The sequence below is a fragment of the Perca flavescens genome, chromosome 19 (genome assembly GCF_004354835.1).
Source record: "Perca flavescens isolate YP-PL-M2 chromosome 19, PFLA_1.0, whole genome shotgun sequence".
NCBI lineage: Eukaryota > Metazoa > Chordata > Actinopteri > Perciformes > Percidae > Perca > Perca flavescens.
Genome location: NC_041349.1, coordinates 3,437,112 through 3,445,574, shown reverse-complemented (window position 1 = coordinate 3,445,574; position 8,463 = coordinate 3,437,112). Strand labels below are relative to the sequence as shown.

General features: G+C 41.2%; 1 long non-coding RNA gene across 1 annotated transcript in view; it reads right to left on the bottom strand.

Moving 5' to 3' along the window:
* Window positions 1-5,072, bottom strand: part of LOC114545296 (uncharacterized) — an 8,541-nt gene extending 3,469 nt beyond the window's left edge. The window contains exon 1 of the long non-coding RNA XR_003690863.1: window positions 4,998-5,072. This is a non-coding gene — a long non-coding RNA (uncharacterized LOC114545296). The remainder of the gene's footprint in view (window positions 1-4,997) is intronic.
* Between the last annotated feature and the right edge of the window lie 3,391 nt (window positions 5,073-8,463).

Here is an 8,463-nt window from a genome sequence, read left to right as displayed (position 1 = left end):
GGTACACTAAATGAAGTGGGAAAAAAAGTATGCACAGATAGAAAAGGTGTGGTCTGGAAAGCTACAAATTACTTACAGACCATAAACCACTGGTGATACTCATCAACCACAGAGACCTAGACAAAACCCCACTGAGGTGTCAGCGACTTCTAATCCGCTTAATGAAGTTCAACCCTGTCGCTGAGTAGGCCTACATCCCAGGTAAGAACCTGATAGTACCTGACGTGCTGTCGAGGCACCCAGAGTCAAAAGTGGACGACACAAAACTGAGCGAGGACATCCAGGCCAACGAAGAGCTGGAAAGGCCTAAAACAGTGCTGGAGCGTATAAAGGCAGAGACAGAAAAGGATGAAACCCTGCAGAAGGTCAGACAATACATTAAGTCTGGCTGGCCGCAATATAAAAGAGATGGTGTCAGACCAGCTTTAGACTATTTAATGGAGAGAAGTAGTCTTAGCGATAATGGACTGGTGAAGAAGGGAAACCAAATAGTGGTCCCACAAACAATGAGAACTGAGATGCTGGAGAGGATCCACCATGGGCATCAAGGCCTAAACAAATCCAGAGAGAGACACAGTGATGTGGTCTGGTGGTCAAAGATTAGCCATGCAGTAAAAGAGAAAGTCTCCTCATGCCCACACTGTAATGAGCGCAAACCAAGCCAAAGCCGGGAACTAGGGATGGGGCCGACCCGATCCAGTATCGGGATCGATACCAGCATTATTCACGTATCGGATTTTCCCGATCCAACATGGGGAGATTTACGATATCCATGAGCCATGTCTGCGCTTTAACGTTGTCTGCTGAAATGACTCCACAGGTGATCCCTGCTGGCTAGTCTGCTAGCTGGCTGCAAACTGTGGAAATGGATTTCCTTAACGGAGGCGCGGCTCAATGAGACACAAAGTTATGAGACACGCTCAGGAAAAAAGAAAAAAAAAAGCAAAGCCGTAATTCAGAGAGGCTACAGTTTATTGGAAAATAGCGTTGGGCACACTGACTTTGATGAATTTACCGTTTATCAGACCGCAGATGAGACAAGGAGCTAATGTTAGCGAACGCTGCGGTGACGGTATCTCTGCCTCCGACTCCCGTTGCAAGAGAACGCTGTATTATTCCTCCGACACGTTGTATTAACGTTACGGTTTTAAAAACCGTTTTCCAGGTTAGTGGGGGTGCATACTCAAAACAAACATGAAAAACGGAGGTAGTAATGTTCACTCAGCGTTTAGTTTTGGTGTTAAACTGTGTGTAAAATGAGCGGTGACGTTAAATAACCCTACGGTACCGTCTATTTGCTGGATGGTTTCAAGGTAACGGCCGGCGGCTAACATTAGCAGATAAGCCCGTACACTGACGTCAAATTCACCCCCCTGCCCGCCCCCTAGCCTGGTTAACACCAGACCCTTCTCAGCTGTAACTGAGAGTGGGTCTGGGAAAGGTTCATTGACAGTTCATTTCCAGAGGAGCGTCACCAACGGACGCCACTCAAATGCCTCTGGGCTCATTGGATAGTCCTTCAACCAATCAGAGCAACGATACGGGTGACGCTTTTCACATCCAACAAAATAAATGTGATTCTGGTTTTTGGTGTCGTCCCTCCTCCACGCCCTACTTTCTCCTTGCAGGTGTTGCATATTGCTAACTTGTTATCTTCTGCACACACGCTGAAGAATTTCCAAACAGCTGAAATGTTGCAGGTTAATTCACGAGGCTCCCTACATGTGGGAGAATAGCGCGGACACGCGCTTCACACCGCGAGCGGGTACGCGCCGCACACACGGCGGAGAAGTTGAGAGAAAAGAAAAAGAGTCTCTGTCTGTGTGTGCGTGCGTCCTTGAGAACTGTAACTCGTATAACTTCTGTTGTCAGTTAATTATAGCGTTGACCGGTGTAAAATCGGCATATGTCAGACTGACCTGCCGGTCCCTGGTCATGGTGAAGCACGGCTTCGGTAGCCGCCATGTTGAATGTAAACAAAAAGCTGCTCGCCGTCGCTGCGCTATCCTCGTCGCGTAAAGCCCGCCTCAGCGGTTGTGATTGGTGTAAAGCCCACCTCAGCGGTTGTGATTGGTGCCTCAATTTTGAGGACATTGGTTTGAATGGGCTCTTCGCCAGACTGACCTGCAGAGCAAATCTCAAATTTGCCGGAAGTTCGTCAGGGTTTACCCAGGCTACCCGCCCCTAGCTGAAAAGAATAAATATTTAAACGACAATCAATATGAAACCCTTACAGTTGCATATTTGTTTTCAGAATGGGATTTTTCCTGTTAATAGGATTTCCTGTTTTTCTGGCTTCCTTTTCTGACCTTATACTTACCTCAAGTTGCCTTTTGGGACATACATGCATACATATGTACGTATCATACTTGCCTGTTGAGAGGAGTTTATTTCAGCATCATATAAAACAACAATAATGATAATAATAATAATAATATTAAAGCAAGCACAGCTCTGGTATCGGAATAGTATCGGTATTGGCCGATATCCAAATTCAGGTATCGGGATCGGAAGTGAAAAAATGTGGATCGGTGCATCCCTACCGGGAACCACTCATCACAACGCCTTTGCCAGAGCTCCCTAGGCAAAAACTGGCTGCAGATCTTTGTGAGTTTAAAGGAAAGCACTTCCTGGTTGTTATTGACTATTATTCAAGATGGCTTGAAGTATTGAGTCTCACCCAGACCACAAGTGAAGCAGTTGTAAATAAGCTGATGAGCATATTCACACGGTTTGGGATACCTGAAGAACTGATTATAAATAACGGCCAGCAGTTCACCTCACGGCAGTTCCAGGTCCTCACCTCCAAGCACAACATCCAGCAAACTACATCGAGCCCATATTATCCCCAAGCTAATGGGATGGTGGAGCGAGCGGTCAGGACAGCTAAATGCATCCTTAGGCAACAAGACCCCCAGCTAGCTCTCCTGATCTACAGGGACATAGCCACGGAGCCGACAAAAGAAAGCCCAGCCAGACTCCTCATGGGAAGGAGACTGCGCACCACAGTCCCCAAGCTCCACCATCAGCTGAGACCGGCATGGCCCAATCTGTCTACAGTCAGGCAGACAGATGCCAAAGCTAAGCAGGCCTACGAATACACCTACAACAGGAGATACACAGCAAAGCCGCTTCCTGCCTTAGTCGGTGACAGAGTGCAACACAGAGAAGACATGGAGAGGGACCGGGGTGATCCAGGCTTCGTGTTCCACTCCACGTTCGTTTGTGGTGAAAACGCCACAAGGAGACACCACCTGACGAAACCGGAGGCATCTGCAGATCGTCAACCAAGAGAGGAACAACCCTCCAACACAGTCACCAGAAGTCTCCACCCCACCGGGTAGCATGGCATGCGCCACCTGTCCAACCCAAACTGACTCTGAGACTGGTAGCATAACACCATCACCCGGAGTTTTGTGGACACGCTCTGGACGTGCTGTGAAACCTGCTGTCAAGCTGACTTACTAGTCAGAAAAAAAATTTGTTAACTCTTAATGTTTACTAGGGCTGGGCGATATGGACCAAAAGTCATATCCCGATATATTTTGGCTGAATATCGATATACGATATATGATATATATCCCTGTGGAGTGCGATAAGTGAGGAGACAAGAGACGGAGATGCGTTGAGTCAGCTTTACTCTCCACTTCAATACGTATATAACACCGTACAACGAGTGAGAACAACAGCGGCCACACCACGTTAAAACCGGAACGCTCAAATCATAACACCTCTCCCTTAAAAGGTACAGTCCCTTGGTGAATGTCTCTTTCAGTGTTACTTGTGGGTCACTACATCCCGATATTTTTTTCCGCAAAGTGAGAGCAGTTCAGTCAAAGCCAAATATGACATGTCACAAGTAGTTTCATAGAAACCGGCTATTTCAGTGAACAGTTCAAAAAAATCAAATGAATAAATAATAAACAGGTTTCTTCACCTTGTTCATGATTAAATGCTTAGCTGTTCAAATAACAATATAATGTAAACATAAATACTGTATAACAACAGGAGTACCTTTTTTTTTTTTTTTTTAAATCAAAGCTCCATAAGGTGCACATTTAAATAAAAAAAATATCTTAAATAAAAAGCCTATAAAATAAAAGAGGCCAATCCAAAAGGAGTCAGCAGCTTGCTTGGAGCAAGGATCAAATTTGAACTATAGAACAGTTACAACAGTCTGATAAGTTCAGAAAAGTACATCACTTTACTGTAACGCAGCCTTTAAAACCATATTCCATAATAATATATGATAATAATATCACGATATTCAAAATCTAAGACGATATCTACTCACATCTCACGATATCGATATAATATCGATATATCGCCCAGCCCTAATGTTTACAAATGATTACAGACCAGTTATGTTAAAAGGGAAAGGAGAAAGGTCTGAGCAGAATGTTTGTTTGTTTATATTTGCTTGTTCATTTGTATTACTGTTAATGTCTACTTGAAGAGTAAGTTGAAAATAATAATATTGATAAGTAGAATAAGAGAAATAATGCTTATTAGATACATGGGTTTCTTAAAAGGAATAATACGGAAAACACTGTATTTTCATACAAAAGGCAATTTCAGAGTATGTTTCTTATATACAGTTGTTTTGTTTAATAATGTATGAAACCCCAAACTAAAAGGGGGAGATGCATTGACATATATGTCACGTAAACCTGTGATTGAGTATACGTCAGTGCGTACGCATACGTTCGGTAATACAGGAAATGAACACGTGTGTTTACACGTGTGTTACATGCGGAATAAAGTCGAGCTAAAGACAATTTACCGTCTCCTCATAAATATATATTATACTGAAGGTAGCAACACTTCACAGCTTGTCTCAATTATTTCACATGCAAAGCTAACAGTAGGCTACGAAAACAATGATAATGGCAATTGTGCTAACGCTAACGGCTACACAGTTAACGACACAATAGATACTACAACACTTAGCTAAATGCAGCATATGTAATCTCACACACATGCACATGTATATTTACCTCTTGTAGATTTCAATACGCCAAAACACTACATAACTGGTTGTCAGCCTCAGTAATGGATAACAACGTCCTTCTTCTTCTTCTTCTTCTTCTTCAGTTGCTTGTTTAACGGCGGATGCGGACTAACTTAGCGCACTACCGCCACCCTCCAGATAAATTGTGCATGATCATCACTATGGCTTACATCCTTGAAAAATACTGTAGCCTGCAAGCTACAAAAAAAAAAAAAAAAAAACCCTATATTCTGTCAATGAGTCCAGTGTTCTTTAAAAATTCAAGCATATACTTTATTACTCTGTGATCAGAGCCCTTAGACAAAAGATCTCTAAGGATAAAACTTTCTCCACTGCCCTCTATTTTCCTTTTCATAAAAACCCTTTCTCTTTTAAATTTCCTACACATCATAAAGACGTGTTCCACTGTCTCTGGCACATTACAAATCTCGCAATTTCCTGTATTATGTTTTCCTATTAACTGTAATGTTTTGTTTAGTCTAGTATGCCCTAGTCTCATTCTTGTATAAATTCCCTCTTCTTTTCGACACCTTAGTACTAAACGACCCTGACCCACCTCAGGATTTACACTGTAAAAATCCCTCCCTTTAACTTCCCTGTCCCATTTATCTTGCCACAACTTTTTAACATGTTTTTAATCATTGACTTAGCCTCTGATTTTGATATTTTACACTGAATAGATACATTTGTCGCTTTCAAAGCCTGTTTAGCAAACTTGTCTGCCAACTCATTACCAACCATGCCTACATGAGCCGGAACCCAAATAAACTTTACATCGTCCCACAATTTTGAATACTATGCAGCAACGTCAATATCTCACATACAATATCAGACCTTTCACATGAGTTACCTGATTTAAAATGTTCTAAGGCTGACAACGAGTCTGAGCATATAGCTACTCTTATCGGTTTACTTTGCTCTACCCACTGCAAGGCCATCACAATAGCTATCAACTCTGCTGAAAACACTGATAAATGATCCGAAACTCTTGCAGAAAACTTAATATCAAACTCTGGTATCACATATGCAATTGCCACTTTCCCTGTATCTGGTTGCTTTGACCCATCAGTAAAAATTTGCACATACCCATAATAGTTATCCACATACCTCATAGCCATTTGTCCACTATCCCCTTATAGTTTTTATCTTTTCATGCAAAGTTATATCAGCATCTGGAACCGGTAGCAGCCACGGTGGATGCGGTGGATAGACTACAGATGGACCAAATTCAAAATGTTCTACAGCCGCTTGCTTTACCTTTTCATGTATACTTGCACTAAACGTCTCTCTTTTTTACTTTTGCCTGCTCCCATGTTGATATGAGGACACTTTTAGTTGGATGGTCTTCCACATGTCCTTTTAGATGAACAAAATATGATAGTGACATTTGCAGTCGTCTCAAATCAAATGGCATTTCCCCTACTTCAACCTGGAGCGCTGATATAGGGGAGGTTCTCATTGCTCCTGAACATATCCGGAGGGCTGAACCCTGAATAACATCAAGCTTCTTTAATTCAGATTTTGCAGCAGACCCATAAGCCACGCACCCGAAATCAACAATGGATCTAATTAATCCCACATAAAATCTTTTCATTGAAGTCATATCTGCTCCCCACTCCTTATTGCACAAGCATCTAATTATATTAATTACTTTTTTACACTTGCTAACTACCTTTTCCACATGATTATGCCAGGTAAGCTTGGAATCAAAAAGCATACCTAAAAATCTCACACATTTTACTCTTTCTAAATCTCTACCATACAATTTCAACGTAAACCTTTCTTCAATTTTTTTTTTTTAAACGAGAAAAACACTACCTTGGTTTTCTCAACAGAGAACCTGAATCCCCATTTCCCAGCCCATTCTTCTACACAGTCGATAGCATTCTGCAATTTTCTAACAATGAATTGAACATTTTACCCCTTTTCCAGAGAGCGCCATCATCTGCAAACAATGATTTTCCTATATCATAATCAAGTGTATCATATATATCATTTATCATAATAGAGAACAAAATTGGTGAGATAACACTTCCTTGGGGTACACCATTTTCCACAAAAACACAATCAGAGAAGCTACTATTTATCCTCACCTGAATTTGCCTATTGCTCAAAAAAAAAAATCCTTAATCCAGCAATACATTTTCCCGTCTATTCCAAGCCTTCGGATTTTAATTAACACACCATCCTTCCAAAGCATATCATACGCTTTTTTCCATATCAAAAAAATATAGCAGCTACTACTTCTTTACATACTTGGGCCTTTCTTATATCACTCTCCAATTTAATAACCGGATCCATAATTGATCTTCCTTTCCTGAAGCCGCTTTGGAACGACGTTATCAAATTTCGAGACTCAACAAAAAAAAAAAGTCAGTCTCTCCACAATCATTCTCTCCATTATCTTACCTAGGTGGGATGACAAAGCAATTGGTCTATAGTTAGAAGTCACAGTAGGATCTTTCCTGGCTTTCTAATTGGAATAATAACAGCCATCTTCCAGCTCTTTGGAATATTTCCTTGTTCCCATACTTTATTGATTAACTCCAGTATAGTATGAAGAGCTTCGTTACCGAGATGCTTCAACATTGCATAACTTATTCGATCTTTTCCCGTAGCTGTTACCTTCGCCTTGCTCACAGCCTTCTTTAGTTCACCTAGCGAAAAACTCGCATTCAAACTATCATCTCGATCCTCTACATTTTCTAAAAGATATTGGTACTGTCTTTTTGTTGCCTCTCTTTTATGTCTTTCATCTTCAGTTAAGTTAAAACTACTATGAACATTTGCTATATCTTTGACCATTAATGCTGCTTTATCTCCATCCTCCACTGCCATAGTCTCACCATTCTTAAGGACTGGATAACTCCAAGATTGCCGCACCCCACTCATTTTTTTTAACAACTCTCCACACATCATTTAAAGAGGTTTGTCGTCCTATAGTATTACAATACTTTATCCAGTAATTCTTTTTTACTTTCCTAATTACTTTCCTCACCTTAGCCTGCTCTCTTTTATAATCCATATACTTTTGAAAGCTTAAACTATTTTTAAACTCTTTAAACGCTTTATTCCTACTGCTTATTGCTTGAGTGCAGTCACTTGTCCACCATGGTACCAATTTCCGCCTCGTACTTCCCGGCCTCGACTCGGCAATAGAAGCTCTTGCAGCTTCCACCATAGCTACACTAATATTTTCTGAAATTTCATCTACATCATCTATCACCTCAACCTGACCCATATTCCTATCACTTAAAACTGTAAACATTATCCAATCAGCTTTATTAAAATTCCATCTTTCAGAGAAACTCTGATTTACATTGCAGCTAATATTACCCATCCTACATAAAATCGGATAATGGTCACTTCCAATCGTTGTCGCACTAGAAACTTCCCATATTATTTGATCTGCAAGGGACTGAGAAACCAAAGTCAGATCCAATACAGACTGC